Consider the following 16,203-nt stretch of genomic DNA (forward strand, 5'->3'; position numbering starts at 1 on the left):
GGGTGGGTGCTGAATGTTCCTAATTGACAAAATAAGATTAATGCTTATGAAGAAATATAAAATCTCATCCCTTCCCCAATATCGCGCCACACCCCTACCCCTTAATTCCCTGGTTGAACTTGATGGACATATGTCTTTTTTCGACCGTACTAACTATGTAACTATGTAACATAACATGGGGGGGGGGGGGGGGGTCTCCTGGCTGTTCACACAGGTGTGTCATTGCTGTACATTGACCATGCATTGCTTCTGTGGTATTGCAAAGGCAAAGACAAATGCTTCCAGCCATCCATTGCACTAATGGATTGGTCATCAGCTGGCTGTCTATGTCCCGCATCAATATAGACCAAAGTACAGAGGGTTAGGCTATGCTATTGTGCACCTACCTGATGCATCAGAAGGTGCGAGGCCCTTGCTAAATTCTGTGCACAGACTTTGAGATCTATACTTTAGACTGTATCTAAACCTGCTCCAACATGGACTGACATTCTGGCCTACTTTCAGCCGATGCGACTTGTCTGTCGCTGAACAGTCGCTTTTTATGTATTCAGCACCTATGTATAATGTTGTAAAAATGCTCTAGAAGCTAAAGTCGCAGAAATGTCACACATATTTGGCCTGCAACTTTCTGTGCGACAAATTCAGACAGGAAAAATCAGTATAAATCCTTAGAAAATTATCCCCCAGTGTCTCCATCTGCTGGCGGTATTGAATAAGCATTGCTGCACTGATGGGGTATGCATTAGACGAAAAAAAAGAAGAAAAAGAAGAATAATACGCCCAGAAAAGAGGCGAAAAGGAGAAAAACGTAAAAAAACGTGAAAAAAAAGTAAGAGGAAGAGAAGGGAAAAAAAGGTGGAAATGGGTTTAAAAGTGATTTCGGCGGAGAAATATATATATATATATATATATATATATATATATACGCGCACACACACACATATATATAAACGTATTCTCCGTTGAGATATTGCAGCCGCTGCTGTGTCCAGGCCCAGGAGCCTTAGCACTGTGCTGTGATGTCACTCAATACCACTGACATCACTAGGTGTAAACAACATCTCTCCTTTGCTGTGTATGTGACTATGGAGCTGTTTGGTGATGTCGTCTATTATGGCCTTCATAGAAGCAACAGGAGATTGTTGCATCCATCTAGAACCCTCAGAACTACAGTGCTATGATGTCACTCACTTCCACAGGCCTTGCAGAGTGTAAACAACAACAACCCAGCTTTGTTGTGTATGTAACCATAGGGATTTGTGATGTCACCTAGAACCTTCACAGCAGGGACAGCTTTATGAGGAGCATCAGCACTGCTCTGCCTGAGCAGAACCATCACCGCCATAGGTTGTCAAATAACCCGGATTTAACCCACACAGGTAAGTCCAATGGGGTGCAGGCATGTCCTCTATGCTTACAGCTTCCCGTGGGTGTTGGTTTGATACCGTTTGGGGACAGCCAAGGAGGCATCTGCAGGCAACAAAGGTAGGTGTGTGCTTGTGTGTGTGTTTCCTATGCAGATCCTAAGCCCAGTGTCACATGCAAGTAGGAGGAGTAAGAAGGGTTCCTGGCAAATCCGGGTTATGGATTGCATTTAAAAAGGCCCCGTGGGAGTGCAATGGGCCCCTGTCTTGCTGCTTAGCAATAATGGTATGGGTTTAGGTTCTGCTGTGTGTACTGGTGGTTGACTGCCCCCCAGCCCAGAGTGTGCATGGAAAATTGTCTGGCAGCCTCCCTGACAGCAAGCAGTGATAGTGCCCATGAAGGGGACCTTGTTGGGCCCGCCCCTTTCACGGTTATCGCTTCTCGGCCTTTTGGCTAAGATCAAGTGTAGTATCTGTTCTTATCAGTTTAATATCTGATACGTCCCCTATCTGGGGACCATATATTAAATGGATTTTTGAGAACGGGGGCCGATTTCGAAGCTTGCTTCCGTCGTCCTATGCATTGACCCGATATGGCAGTATCTTCGGGTACAGTGCACCACCCCCTTACAGGGTTAAAAAGAAAGATTCCTAATTTCATTGCTACCTGCTTGCTGGCTAGCCAGCTAGCCAGCCCTGTGGGCCTTGCTGCTGCAGCCAAAAAACAAAAGGTGGTGCTGCTGCTGCTGCTTCTGCTGCTTCTGCTTGTGTCTGGCCGCTGTTGGAGCGTCCAGGCACAGGACTTCTGCTGCTGCTGACTAAATGGCCTCCTTAATTGGATCATTTGAGTAGCCAGCACACCTGTGCAGGTAGGGCATGACATGATAGGCAGCTGCCTTGATAGCGGGTGGGTGCTGAATGTTCCTAATTGACAAAATAAGATTAATGCTTATGAAGAAATATAAAATCTCATCCCTTCCCCAATATCGCGCCACACCCCTACCCCTTAATTCCCTGGTTGAACTTGATGGACATATGTCTTTTTTCGACCGTACTAACTATGTAACTATGTAACATAACATGGGGGGGGGGGGGGGGGGGTCTCCTGGCTGTTCACACAGGTGTGTCATTGCTGTACATTGACCATGCATTGCTTCTGTGGTATTGCAAAGGCAAAGACAAATGCTTCCAGCCATCCATTGCACTAATGGATTGGTCATCAGCTGGCTGTCTATGTCCCGCATCAATATAGACCAAAGTACAGAGGGTTAGGCTATGCTATTGTGCACCTACCTGATGCATCAGAAGGTGCGAGGCCCTTGCTAAATTCTGTGCACAGACTTTGAGATCTATACTTTAGACTGTATCTAAACCTGCTCCAACATGGACTGACATTCTGGCCTACTTTCAGCCGATGCGACTTGTCTGTCGCTGAACAGTCGCTTTTTATGTATTCAGCACCTATGTATAATGTTGTAAAAATGCTCTAGAAGCTAAAGTCGCAGAAATGTCACACATATTTGGCCTGCAACTTTCTGTGCGACAAATTCAGACAGGAAAAATCAGTATAAATCCTTAGAAAATTATCCCCCAGTGTCTCCATCTGCTGGCGGTATTGAATAAGCATTGCTGCACTGATGGGGTATGCATTAGACGAAAAAAAAGAAGAAAAAGAAGAATAATACGCCCAGAAAAGAGGCGAAAAGGAGAAAAACGTAAAAAAACGTGAAAAAAAAGTAAGAGGAAGAGAAGGGAAAAAAAGGTGGAAATGGGTTTAAAAGTGATTTCGGCGGAGAAATATATATATATATATATATATATATATATATATATATATATATATATATACGCGCACACACACACATATATATAAACGTATTCTCCGTTGAGATATTGCAGCCGCTGCTGTGTCCAGGCCCAGGAGCCTTAGCACTGTGCTGTGATGTCACTCAATACCACTGACATCACTAGGTGTAAACAACATCTCTCCTTTGCTGTGTATGTGACTATGGAGCTGTTTGGTGATGTCGTCTATTATGGCCTTCATAGAAGCAACAGGAGATTGTTGCATCCATCTAGAACCCTCAGAACTACAGTGCTATGATGTCACTCACTTCCACAGGCCTTGCAGAGTGTAAACAACAACAACCCAGCTTTGTTGTGTATGTAACCATAGGGATTTGTGATGTCACCTAGAACCTTCACAGCAGCGACAGCTTTATGAGGAGCATCAGCACTGCTCTGCCTGAGCAGAACCATCACCGCCATAGGTTGTCAAATAACCCGGATTTAACCCACACAGGTAAGTCCAATGGGGTGCAGGCATGTCCTCTATGCTTACAGCTTCCCGTGGGTGTTGGTTTGATACCGTTTGGGGACAGCCAAGGAGGCATCTGCAGGCAACAAAGGTAGGTGTGTGCTTGTGTGTGTGTTTCCTATGCAGATCCTAAGCCCAGTGTCACATGCAAGTAGGAGGAGTAAGAAGGGTTCCTGGCAAATCCGGGTTATGGATTGCATTTAAAAAGGCCCCGTGGGAGTGCAATGGGCCCCTGTCTTGCTGCTTAGCAATAATGGTATGGGTTTAGGTTCTGCTGTGTGTACTGGTGGTTGACTGCCCCCCAGCCCAGAGTGTGCATGGAAAATTGTCTGGCAGCCTCCCTGACAGCAAGCAGTGATAGTGCCCATGAAGGGGACCTTGTTGGGCCCGCCCCTTTCACGGTTATCGCTTCTCGGCCTTTTGGCTAAGATCAAGTGTAGTATCTGTTCTTATCAGTTTAATATCTGATACGTCCCCTATCTGGGGACCATATATTAAATGGATTTTTGAGAACGGGGGCCGATTTCGAAGCTTGCTTCCGTCGCCCTATGCATTGACCCGATATGGCAGTATCTTCGGGTACAGTGCACCACCCCCTTACAGGGTTAAAAAGAAAGATTCCTACTTTCATTGCTACCTGCTTGCTGGCTAGCCAGCCCTGTGGGCCTTGCTGCTGCAGCCAAAAAACAAAAGGTGGTGCTGCTGCTGCTGCTTCTGCTGCTTCTGCTTGTGTCTGGCCGCTGTTGGAGCGTCCAGGCACAGGACTTCTGCTGCTGCTGACTAAATGGCCTCCTTAATTGGATCATTTGAGTAGCCAGCACACCTGTGCAGGTAGGGCATGACATGATAGGCAGCTGCCTTGATAGCGGGTGGGTGCTGAATGTTCCTAATTGACAAAATAAGATTAATGCTTATGAAGAAATATAAAATCTCATCCCTTCCCCAATATCGCGCCACACCCCTACCCCTTAATTCCCTGGTTGAACTTGATGGACATATGTCTTTTTTCGACCGTACTAACTATGTAACTATGTAACATAACATGGGGGGGGGGGGGGTCTCCTGGCTGTTCACACAGGTGTGTCATTGCTGTACATTGACCATGCATTGCTTCTGTGGTATTGCAAAGGCAAAGACAAATGCTTCCAGCCATCCATTGCACTAATGGATTGGTCATCAGCTGGCTGTCTATGTCCCGCATCAATATAGACCAAAGTACAGAGGGTTAGGCTATGCTATTGTGCACCTACCTGATGCATCAGAAGGTGCGAGGCCCTTGCTAAATTCTGTGCACAGACTTTGAGATCTATACTTTAGACTGTATCTAAACCTGCTCCAACATGGACTGACATTCTGGCCTACTTTCAGCCGATGCGACTTGTCTGTCGCTGAACAGTCGCTTTTTATGTATTCAGCACCTATGTATAATGTTGTAAAAATGCTCTAGAAGCTAAAGTCGCAGAAATGTCACACATATTTGGCCTGCAACTTTCTGTGCGACAAATTCAGACAGGAAAAATCAGTATAAATCCTTAGAAAATTATCCCCCAGTGTCTCCATCTGCTGGCGGTATTGAATAAGCATTGCTGCACTGATGGGGTATGCATTAGACGAAAAAAAAGAAGAAAAAGAAGAATAATACGCCCAGAAAAGAGGCGAAAAGGAGAAAAACGTAAAAAAACGTGAAAAAAAAGTAAGAGGAAGAGAAGGGAAAAAAAGGTGGAAATGGGTTTAAAAGTGATTTCGGCGGAGAAATATATATATATATATATATATATATATATATATATATATATATATATATATATATACGCGCACCACACACATATATATAAACGTATTCTCCGTTGAGATATTGCAGCCGCTGCTGTGTCCAGGCCCAGGAGCCTTAGCACTGTGCTGTGATGTCACTCAATACCACTGACATCACTAGGTGTAAACAACATCTCTCCTTTGCTGTGTATGTGACTATGGAGCTGTTTGGTGATGTCGTCTATTATGGCCTTCATAGAAGCAACAGGAGATTGTTGCATCCATCTAGAACCCTCAGAACTACAGTGCTATGATGTCACTCACTTCCACAGGCCTTGCAGAGTGTAAACAACAACAACCCAGCTTTGTTGTGTATGTAACCATAGGGATTTGTGATGTCACCTAGAACCTTCACAGCAGGGACAGCTTTATGAGGAGCATCAGCACTGCTCTGCCTGAGCAGAACCATCACCGCCATAGGTTGTCAAATAACCCGGATTTAACCCACACAGGTAAGTCCAATGGGGTGCAGGCATGTCCTCTATGCTTACAGCTTCCCGTGGGTGTTGGTTTGATACCGTTTGGGGACAGCCAAGGAGGCATCTGCAGGCAACAAAGGTAGGTGTGTGCTTGTGTGTGTGTTTCCTATGCAGATCCTAAGCCCAGTGTCACATGCAAGTAGGAGGAGTAAGAAGGGTTCCTGGCAAATCCGGGTTATGGATTGCATTTAAAAAGGCCCCGTGGGAGTGCAATGGGCCCCTGTCTTGCTGCTTAGCAATAATGGTATGGGTTTAGGTTCTGCTGTGTGTACTGGTGGTTGACTGCCCCCCAGCCCAGAGTGTGCATGGAAAATTGTCTGGCAGCCTCCCTGACAGCAAGCAGTGATAGTGCCCATGAAGGGGACCTTGTTGGGCCCGCCCCTTTCACGGTTATCGCTTCTCGGCCTTTTGGCTAAGATCAAGTGTAGTATCTGTTCTTATCAGTTTAATATCTGATACGTCCCCTATCTGGGGACCATATATTAAATGGATTTTTGAGAACGGGGGCCGATTTCGAAGCTTGCTTCCGTCGCCCTATGCATTGACCCGATATGGCAGTATCTTCGGGTACAGTGCACCACCCCCTTACAGGGTTAAAAAGAAAGATTCCTACTTTCATTGCTACCTGCTTGCTGGCTAGCCAGCTAGCCAGCCCTGTGGGCCTTGCTGCTGCAGCCAAAAAACAAAAGGTGGTGCTGCTGCTGCTGCTTCTGCTGCTTCTGCTTGTGTCTGGCCGCTGTTGGAGCGTCCAGGCACAGGACTTCTGCTGCTGCTGACTAAATGGCCTCCTTAATTGGATCATTTGAGTAGCCAGCACACCTGTGCAGGTAGGGCATGACATGATAGGCAGCTGCCTTGATAGCGGGTGGGTGCTGAATGTTCCTAATTGACAAAATAAGATTAATGCTTATGAAGAAATATAAAATCTCATCCCTTCCCCAATATCGCGCCACACCCCTACCCCTTAATTCCCTGGTTGAACTTGATGGACATATGTCTTTTTTCGACCGTACTAACTATGTAACTATGTAACATAACATGGGGGGGGGGGGGGGGGTCTCCTGGCTGTTCACACAGGTGTGTCATTGCTGTACATTGACCATGCATTGCTTCTGTGGTATTGCAAAGGCAAAGACAAATGCTTCCAGCCATCCATTGCACTAATGGATTGGTCATCAGCTGGCTGTCTATGTCCCGCATCAATATAGACCAAAGTACAGAGGGTTAGGCTATGCTATTGTGCACCTACCTGATGCATCAGAAGGTGCGAGGCCCTTGCTAAATTCTGTGCACAGACTTTGAGATCTATACTTTAGACTGTATCTAAACCTGCTCCAACATGGACTGACATTCTGGCCTACTTTCAGCCGATGCGACTTGTCTGTCGCTGAACAGTCGCTTTTTATGTATTCAGCACCTATGTATAATGTTGTAAAAATGCTCTAGAAGCTAAAGTCGCAGAAATGTCACACATATTTGGCCTGCAACTTTCTGTGCGACAAATTCAGACAGGAAAAATCAGTATAAATCCTTAGAAAATTATCCCCCAGTGTCTCCATCTGCTGGCGGTATTGAATAAGCATTGCTGCACTGATGGGGTATGCATTAGACGAAAAAAAAGAAGAAAAAGAAGAATAATACGCCCAGAAAAGAGGCGAAAAGGAGAAAAACGTAAAAAAACGTGAAAAAAAAGTAAGAGGAAGAGAAGGGAAAAAAAGGTGGAAATGGGTTTAAAAGTGATTTCGGCGGAGAAATATATATATATATATATATATATATATATATATATATACGCGCACACACACACATATATATAAACGTATTCTCCGTTGAGATATTGCAGCCGCTGCTGTGTCCAGGCCCAGGAGCCTTAGCACTGTGCTGTGATGTCACTCAATACCACTGACATCACTAGGTGTAAACAACATCTCTCCTTTGCTGTGTATGTGACTATGGAGCTGTTTGGTGATGTCGTCTATTATGGCCTTCATAGAAGCAACAGGAGATTGTTGCATCCATCTAGAACCCTCAGAACTACAGTGCTATGATGTCACTCACTTCCACAGGCCTTGCAGAGTGTAAACAACAACAACCCAGCTTTGTTGTGTATGTAACCATAGGGATTTGTGATGTCACCTAGAACCTTCACAGCAGCGACAGCTTTATGAGGAGCATCAGCACTGCTCTGCCTGAGCAGAACCATCACCGCCATAGGTTGTCAAATAACCCGGATTTAACCCACACAGGTAAGTCCAATGGGGTGCAGGCATGTCCTCTATGCTTACAGCTTCCCGTGGGTGTTGGTTTGATACCGTTTGGGGACAGCCAAGGAGGCATCTGCAGGCAACAAAGGTAGGTGTGTGCTTGTGTGTGTGTTTCCTATGCAGATCCTAAGCCCAGTGTCACATGCAAGTAGGAGGAGTAAGAAGGGTTCCTGGCAAATCCGGGTTATGGATTGCATTTAAAAAGGCCCCGTGGGAGTGCAATGGGCCCCTGTCTTGCTGCTTAGCAATAATGGTATGGGTTTAGGTTCTGCTGTGTGTACTGGTGGTTGACTGCCCCCCAGCCCAGAGTGTGCATGGAAAATTGTCTGGCAGCCTCCCTGACAGCAAGCAGTGATAGTGCCCATGAAGGGGACCTTGTTGGGCCCGCCCCTTTCACGGTTATCGCTTCTCGGCCTTTTGGCTAAGATCAAGTGTAGTATCTGTTCTTATCAGTTTAATATCTGATACGTCCCCTATCTGGGGACCATATATTAAATGGATTTTTGAGAACGGGGGCCGATTTCGAAGCTTGCTTCCGTCGCCCTATGCATTGACCCGATATGGCAGTATCTTCGGGTACAGTGCACCACCCCCTTACAGGGTTAAAAAGAAAGATTCCTACTTTCATTGCTACCTGCTTGCTGGCTAGCCAGCTAGCCAGCCCTGTGGGCCTTGCTGCTGCAGCCAAAAAACAAAAGGTGGTGCTGCTGCTGCTGCTTCTGCTGCTTCTGCTTGTGTCTGGCCGCTGTTGGAGCGTCCAGGCACAGGACTTCTGCTGCTGCTGACTAAATGGCCTCCTTAATTGGATCATTTGAGTAGCCAGCACACCTGTGCAGGTAGGGCATGACATGATAGGCAGCTGCCTTGATAGCGGGTGGGTGCTGAATGTTCCTAATTGACAAAATAAGATTAATGCTTATGAAGAAATATAAAATCTCATCCCTTCCCCAATATCGCGCCACACCCCTACCCCTTAATTCCCTGGTTGAACTTGATGGACATATGTCTTTTTTCGACCGTACTAACTATGTAACTATGTAACATAACATGGGGGGGGGGGGGGGGGTCTCCTGGCTGTTCACACAGGTGTGTCATTGCTGTACATTGACCATGCATTGCTTCTGTGGTATTGCAAAGGCAAAGACAAATGCTTCCAGCCATCCATTGCACTAATGGATTGGTCATCAGCTGGCTGTCTATGTCCCGCATCAATATAGACCAAAGTACAGAGGGTTAGGCTATGCTATTGTGCACCTACCTGATGCATCAGAAGGTGCGAGGCCCTTGCTAAATTCTGTGCACAGACTTTGAGATCTATACTTTAGACTGTATCTAAACCTGCTCCAACATGGACTGACATTCTGGCCTACTTTCAGCCGATGCGACTTGTCTGTCGCTGAACAGTCGCTTTTTATGTATTCAGCACCTATGTATAATGTTGTAAAAATGCTCTAGAAGCTAAAGTCGCAGAAATGTCACACATATTTGGCCTGCAACTTTCTGTGCGACAAATTCAGACAGGAAAAATCAGTATAAATCCTTAGAAAATTATCCCCCAGTGTCTCCATCTGCTGGCGGTATTGAATAAGCATTGCTGCACTGATGGGGTATGCATTAGACGAAAAAAAAGAAGAAAAAGAAGAATAATACGCCCAGAAAAGAGGCGAAAAGGAGAAAAACGTAAAAAAACGTGAAAAAAAAGTAAGAGGAAGAGAAGGGAAAAAAAGGTGGAAATGGGTTTAAAAGTGATTTCGGCGGAGAAATATATATATATATATATATATATATATATATATATATATACGCGCACACACACACATATATATAAACGTATTCTCCGTTGAGATATTGCAGCCGCTGCTGTGTCCAGGCCCAGGAGCCTTAGCACTGTGCTGTGATGTCACTCAATACCACTGACATCACTAGGTGTAAACAACATCTCTCCTTTGCTGTGTATGTGACTATGGAGCTGTTTGGTGATGTCGTCTATTATGGCCTTCATAGAAGCAACAGGAGATTGTTGCATCCATCTAGAACCCTCAGAACTACAGTGCTATGATGTCACTCACTTCCACAGGCCTTGCAGAGTGTAAACAACAACAACCCAGCTTTGTTGTGTATGTAACCATAGGGATTTGTGATGTCACCTAGAACCTTCACAGCAGCGACAGCTTTATGAGGAGCATCAGCACTGCTCTGCCTGAGCAGAACCATCACCGCCATAGGTTGTCAAATAACCCGGATTTAACCCACACAGGTAAGTCCAATGGGGTGCAGGCATGTCCTCTATGCTTACAGCTTCCCGTGGGTGTTGGTTTGATACCGTTTGGGGACAGCCAAGGAGGCATCTGCAGGCAACAAAGGTAGGTGTGTGCTTGTGTGTGTGTTTCCTATGCAGATCCTAAGCCCAGTGTCACATGCAAGTAGGAGGAGTAAGAAGGGTTCCTGGCAAATCCGGGTTATGGATTGCATTTAAAAAGGCCCCGTGGGAGTGCAATGGGCCCCTGTCTTGCTGCTTAGCAATAATGGTATGGGTTTAGGTTCTGCTGTGTGTACTGGTGGTTGACTGCCCCCCAGCCCAGAGTGTGCATGGAAAATTGTCTGGCAGCCTCCCTGACAGCAAGCAGTGATAGTGCCCATGAAGGGGACCTTGTTGGGCCCGCCCCTTTCACGGTTATCGCTTCTCGGCCTTTTGGCTAAGATCAAGTGTAGTATCTGTTCTTATCAGTTTAATATCTGATACGTCCCCTATCTGGGGACCATATATTAAATGGATTTTTGAGAACGGGGGCCGATTTCGAAGCTTGCTTCCGTCGCCCTATGCATTGACCCGATATGGCAGTATCTTCGGGTACAGTGCACCACCCCCTTACAGGGTTAAAAAGAAAGATTCCTACTTTCATTGCTACCTGCTTGCTGGCTAGCCAGCTAGCCAGCCCTGTGGGCCTTGCTGCTGCAGCCAAAAAACAAAAGGTGGTGCTGCTGCTGCTGCTTCTGCTGCTTCTGCTTGTGTCTGGCCGCTGTTGGAGCGTCCAGGCACAGGACTTCTGCTGCTGCTGACTAAATGGCCTCCTTAATTGGATCATTTGAGTAGCCAGCACACCTGTGCAGGTAGGGCATGACATGATAGGCAGCTGCCTTGATAGCGGGTGGGTGCTGAATATTCCTAATTGACAAAATAAGATTAATGCTTATGAAGAAATATAAAATCTCATCCCTTCCCCAATATCGCGCCACACCCCTACCCCTTAATTCCCTGGTTGAACTTGATGGACATATGTCTTTTTTCGACCGTACTAACTATGTAACTATGTAACATAACATGGGGGGGGGGGGGGGGGGTCTCCTGGCTGTTCACACAGGTGTGTCATTGCTGTACATTGACCATGCATTGCTTCTGTGGTATTGCAAAGGCAAAGACAAATGCTTCCAGCCATCCATTGCACTAATGGATTGGTCATCAGCTGGCTGTCTATGTCCCGCATCAATATAGACCAAAGTACAGAGGGTTAGGCTATGCTATTGTGCACCTACCTGATGCATCAGAAGGTGCGAGGCCCTTGCTAAATTCTGTGCACAGACTTTGAGATCTATACTTTAGACTGTATCTAAACCTGCTCCAACATGGACTGACATTCTGGCCTACTTTCAGCCGATGCGACTTGTCTGTCGCTGAACAGTCGCTTTTTATGTATTCAGCACCTATGTATAATGTTGTAAAAATGCTCTAGAAGCTAAAGTCGCAGAAATGTCACACATATTTGGCCTGCAACTTTCTGTGCGACAAATTCAGACAGGAAAAATCAGTATAAATCCTTAGAAAATTATCCCCCAGTGTCTCCATCTGCTGGCGGTATTGAATAAGCATTGCTGCACTGATGGGGTATGCATTAGACGAAAAAAAAGAAGAAAAAGAAGAATAATACGCCCAGAAAAGAGGCGAAAAGGAGAAAAACGTAAAAAAAACGTGAAAAAAAAGTAAGAGGAAGAGAAGGGAAAAAAAGGTGGAAATGGGTTTAAAAGTGATTTCGGCGGAGAAATATATATATATATATATATATATATATACGCGCACACACACACATATATATAAACGTATTCTCCGTTGAGATATTGCAGCCGCTGCTGTGTCCAGGCCCAGGAGCCTTAGCACTGTGCTGTGATGTCACTCAATACCACTGACATCACTAGGTGTAAACAACATCTCTCCTTTGCTGTGTATGTGACTATGGAGCTGTTTGGTGATGTCGTCTATTATGGCCTTCATAGAAGCAACAGGAGATTGTTGCATCCATCTAGAACCCTCAGAACTACAGTGCTATGATGTCACTCACTTCCACAGGCCTTGCAGAGTGTAAACAACAACAACCCAGCTTTGTTGTGTATGTAACCATAGGGATTTGTGATGTCACCTAGAACCTTCACAGCAGCGACAGCTTTATGAGGAGCATCAGCACTGCTCTGCCTGAGCAGAACCATCACCGCCATAGGTTGTCAAATAACCCGGATTTAACCCACACAGGTAAGTCCAATGGGGTGCAGGCATGTCCTCTATGCTTACAGCTTCCCGTGGGTGTTGGTTTGATACCGTTTGGGGACAGCCAAGGAGGCATTCTGCAGGCAACAAAGGTAGGTGTGTGCTTGTGTGTGTGTTTCCTATGCAGATCCTAAGCCCAGTGTCACATGCAAGTAGGAGGAGTAAGAAGGGTTCCTGGCAAATCCGGGTTATGGATTGCATTTAAAAAGGCCCCGTGGGAGTGCAATGGGCCCCTGTCTTGCTGCTTAGCAATAATGGTATGGGTTTAGGTTCTGCTGTGTGTACTGGTGGTTGACTGCCCCCCAGCCCAGAGTGTGCATGGAAAATTGTCTGGCAGCCTCCCTGACAGCAAGCAGTGATAGTGCCCATGAAGGGGACCTTGTTGGGCCCGCCCCTTTCACGGTTATCGCTTCTCGGCCTTTTGGCTAAGATCAAGTGTAGTATCTGTTCTTATCAGTTTAATATCTGATACGTCCCCTATCTGGGGACCATATATTAAATGGATTTTTGAGAACGGGGGCCGATTTCGAAGCTTGCTTCCGTCGCCCTATGCATTGACCCGATATGGCAGTATCTTCGGGTACAGTGCACCACCCCCTTACAGGGTTAAAAAGAAAGATTCCTACTTTCATTGCTACCTGCTTGCTGGCTAGCCAGCTAGCCAGCCCTGTGGGCCTTGCTGCTGCAGCCAAAAAACAAAAGGTGGTGCTGCTGCTGCTGCTTCTGCTGCTTCTGCTTGTGTCTGGCCGCTGTTGGAGCGTCCAGGCACAGGACTTCTGCTGCTGCTGACTAAATGGCCTCCTTAATTGGATCATTTGAGTAGCCAGCACACCTGTGCAGGTAGGGCATGACATGATAGGCAGCTGCCTTGATAGCGGGTGGGTGCTGAATGTTCCTAATTGACAAAATAAGATTAATGCTTATGAAGAAATATAAAATCTCATCCCTTCCCCAATATCGCGCCACACCCCTACCCCTTAATTCCCTGGTTGAACTTGATGGACATATGTCTTTTTTCGACCGTACTAACTATGTAACTATGTAACATAACATGGGGGGGGGGGGGGGTCTCCTGGCTGTTCACACAGGTGTGTCATTGCTGTACATTGACCATGCATTGCTTCTGTGGTATTGCAAAGGCAAAGACAAATGCTTCCAGCCATCCATTGCACTAATGGATTGGTCATCAGCTGGCTGTCTATGTCCCGCATCAATATAGACCAAAGTACAGAGGGTTAGGCTATGCTATTGTGCACCTACCTGATGCATCAGAAGGTGCGAGGCCCTTGCTAAATTCTGTGCACAGACTTTGAGATCTATACTTTAGACTGTATCTAAACCTGCTCCAACATGGACTGACATTCTGGCCTACTTTCAGCCGATGCGACTTGTCTGTCGCTGAACAGTCGCTTTTTATGTATTCAGCACCTATGTATAATGTTGTAAAAATGCTCTAGAAGCTAAAGTCGCAGAAATGTCACACATATTTGGCCTGCAACTTTCTGTGCGACAAATTCAGACAGGAAAAATCAGTATAAATCCTTAGAAAATTATCCCCCAGTGTCTCCATCTGCTGGCGGTATTGAATAAGCATTGCTGCACTGATGGGGTATGCATTAGACGAAAAAAAAGAAGAAAAAGAAGAATAATACGCCCAGAAAAGAGGCGAAAAGGAGAAAAACGTAAAAAAACGTGAAAAAAAAGTAAGAGGAAGAGAAGGGAAAAAAAGGTGGAAATGGGTTTAAAAGTGATTTCGGCGGAGAAATATATATATATATATATATATATATATATATATATATATATACGCGCACACACACACATATATATAAACGTATTCTCCGTTGAGATATTGCAGCCGCTGCTGTGTCCAGGCCCAGGAGCCTTAGCACTGTGCTGTGATGTCACTCAATACCACTGACATCACTAGGTGTAAACAACATCTCTCCTTTGCTGTGTATGTGACTATGGAGCTGTTTGGTGATGTCGTCTATTATGGCCTTCATAGAAGCAACAGGAGATTGTTGCATCCATCTAGAACCCTCAGAACTACAGTGCTATGATGTCACTCACTTCCACAGGCCTTGCAGAGTGTAAACAACAACAACCCAGCTTTGTTGTGTATGTAACCATAGGGATTTGTGATGTCACCTAGAACCTTCACAGCAGCGACAGCTTTATGAGGAGCATCAGCACTGCTCTGCCTGAGCAGAACCATCACCGCCATAGGTTGTCAAATAACCCGGATTTAACCCACACAGGTAAGTCCAATGGGGTGCAGGCATGTCCTCTATGCTTACAGCTTCCCGTGGGTGTTGGTTTGATACCGTTTGGGGACAGCCAAGGAGGCATCTGCAGGCAACAAAGGTAGGTGTGTGCTTGTGTGTGTGTTTCCTATGCAGATCCTAAGCCCAGTGTCACATGCAAGTAGGAGGAGTAAGAAGGGTTCCTGGCAAATCCGGGTTATGGATTGCATTTAAAAAGGCCCCGTGGGAGTGCAATGGGCCCCTGTCTTGCTGCTTAGCAATAATGGTATGGGTTTAGGTTCTGCTGTGTGTACTGGTGGTTGACTGCCCCCCAGCCCAGAGTGTGCATGGAAAATTGTCTGGCAGCCTCCCTGACAGCAAGCAGTGATAGTGCCCATGAAGGGGACCTTGTTGGGCCCGCCCCTTTCACGGTTATCGCTTCTCGGCCTTTTGGCTAAGATCAAGTGTAGTATCTGTTCTTATCAGTTTAATATCTGATACGTCCCCTATCTGGGGACCATATATTAAATGGATTTTTGAGAACGGGGGCCGATTTCGAAGCTTGCTTCCGTCGCCCTATGCATTGACCCGATATGGCAGTATCTTCGGGTACAGTGCACCACCCCCTTACAGGGTTAAAAAGAAAGATTCCTACTTTCATTGCTACCTGCTTGCTGGCTAGCCAGCTAGCCAGCCCTGTGGGCCTTGCTGCTGCAGCCAAAAAACAAAAGGTGGTGCTGCTGCTGCTGCTTCTGCTGCTTCTGCTTGTGTCTGGCCGCTGTTGGAGCGTCCAGGCACAGGACTTCTGCTGCTGCTGACTAAATGGCCTCCTTAATTGGATCATTTGAGTAGCCAGCACACCTGTGCAGGTAGGGCATGACATGATAGGCAGCTGCCTTGATAGCGGGTGGGTGCTGAATGTTCCTAATTGACAAAATAAGATTAATGCTTATGAAGAAATATAAAATCTCATCCCTTCCCCAATATCGCGCCACACCCCTACCCCTTAATTCCCTGGTTGAACTTGATGGACATATGTCTTTTTTCGACCGTACTAACTATGTAACTATGTAACATAACATGGGGGGGGGGGGGGGGGTCTCCTGGCTGTTCACACAGGTGTGTCATTGCTGTACATTGACCATGCATTGCTTCTGTGGTATTGCAAAGGCAAAGACAAATGC

At 46.1% G+C, this 16,203-nt stretch overlaps 7 non-coding genes across 7 annotated transcripts; all 7 read left to right on the forward strand.

Moving 5' to 3' along the window:
* The first annotated feature begins 1,798 nt into the window (after window positions 1–1,798).
* On the forward strand, window positions 1,799–1,989 carry LOC130307226 (U2 spliceosomal RNA). The gene has a single exon (XR_008856435.1). It is a non-coding gene; the product is annotated as a U2 spliceosomal RNA (small nuclear RNA).
* Window positions 1,990–4,085: 2,096 nt separating this feature from the next.
* LOC130307182 (U2 spliceosomal RNA) lies at window positions 4,086–4,276 on the forward strand. Its single transcript, XR_008856393.1, has one exon. It is a non-coding gene; the product is annotated as a U2 spliceosomal RNA (small nuclear RNA).
* A 2,088-nt stretch (window positions 4,277–6,364) lies between these two features.
* Window positions 6,365–6,555, forward strand: LOC130307183 (U2 spliceosomal RNA). Its single transcript, XR_008856394.1, has one exon. It is a non-coding gene; the product is annotated as a U2 spliceosomal RNA (small nuclear RNA).
* A 2,082-nt stretch (window positions 6,556–8,637) lies between these two features.
* LOC130307184 (U2 spliceosomal RNA) lies at window positions 8,638–8,828 on the forward strand. Its single transcript, XR_008856395.1, has one exon. It is a non-coding gene; the product is annotated as a U2 spliceosomal RNA (small nuclear RNA).
* Window positions 8,829–10,912: 2,084 nt separating this feature from the next.
* Window positions 10,913–11,103, forward strand: LOC130307185 (U2 spliceosomal RNA). The gene has a single exon (XR_008856396.1). It is a non-coding gene; the product is annotated as a U2 spliceosomal RNA (small nuclear RNA).
* A 2,075-nt stretch (window positions 11,104–13,178) lies between these two features.
* LOC130307186 (U2 spliceosomal RNA) lies at window positions 13,179–13,369 on the forward strand. The gene has a single exon (XR_008856397.1). It is a non-coding gene; the product is annotated as a U2 spliceosomal RNA (small nuclear RNA).
* Window positions 13,370–15,453: 2,084 nt separating this feature from the next.
* On the forward strand, window positions 15,454–15,644 carry LOC130307187 (U2 spliceosomal RNA). The gene has a single exon (XR_008856398.1). It is a non-coding gene; the product is annotated as a U2 spliceosomal RNA (small nuclear RNA).
* The last annotated feature ends 559 nt before the right edge of the window (window positions 15,645–16,203 follow it).

This window comes from Hyla sarda, unplaced genomic scaffold, assembly GCF_029499605.1.
Source record: "Hyla sarda isolate aHylSar1 unplaced genomic scaffold, aHylSar1.hap1 scaffold_142, whole genome shotgun sequence".
NCBI classification, from domain to species: Eukaryota; Metazoa; Chordata; class Amphibia; order Anura; family Hylidae; genus Hyla; species Hyla sarda.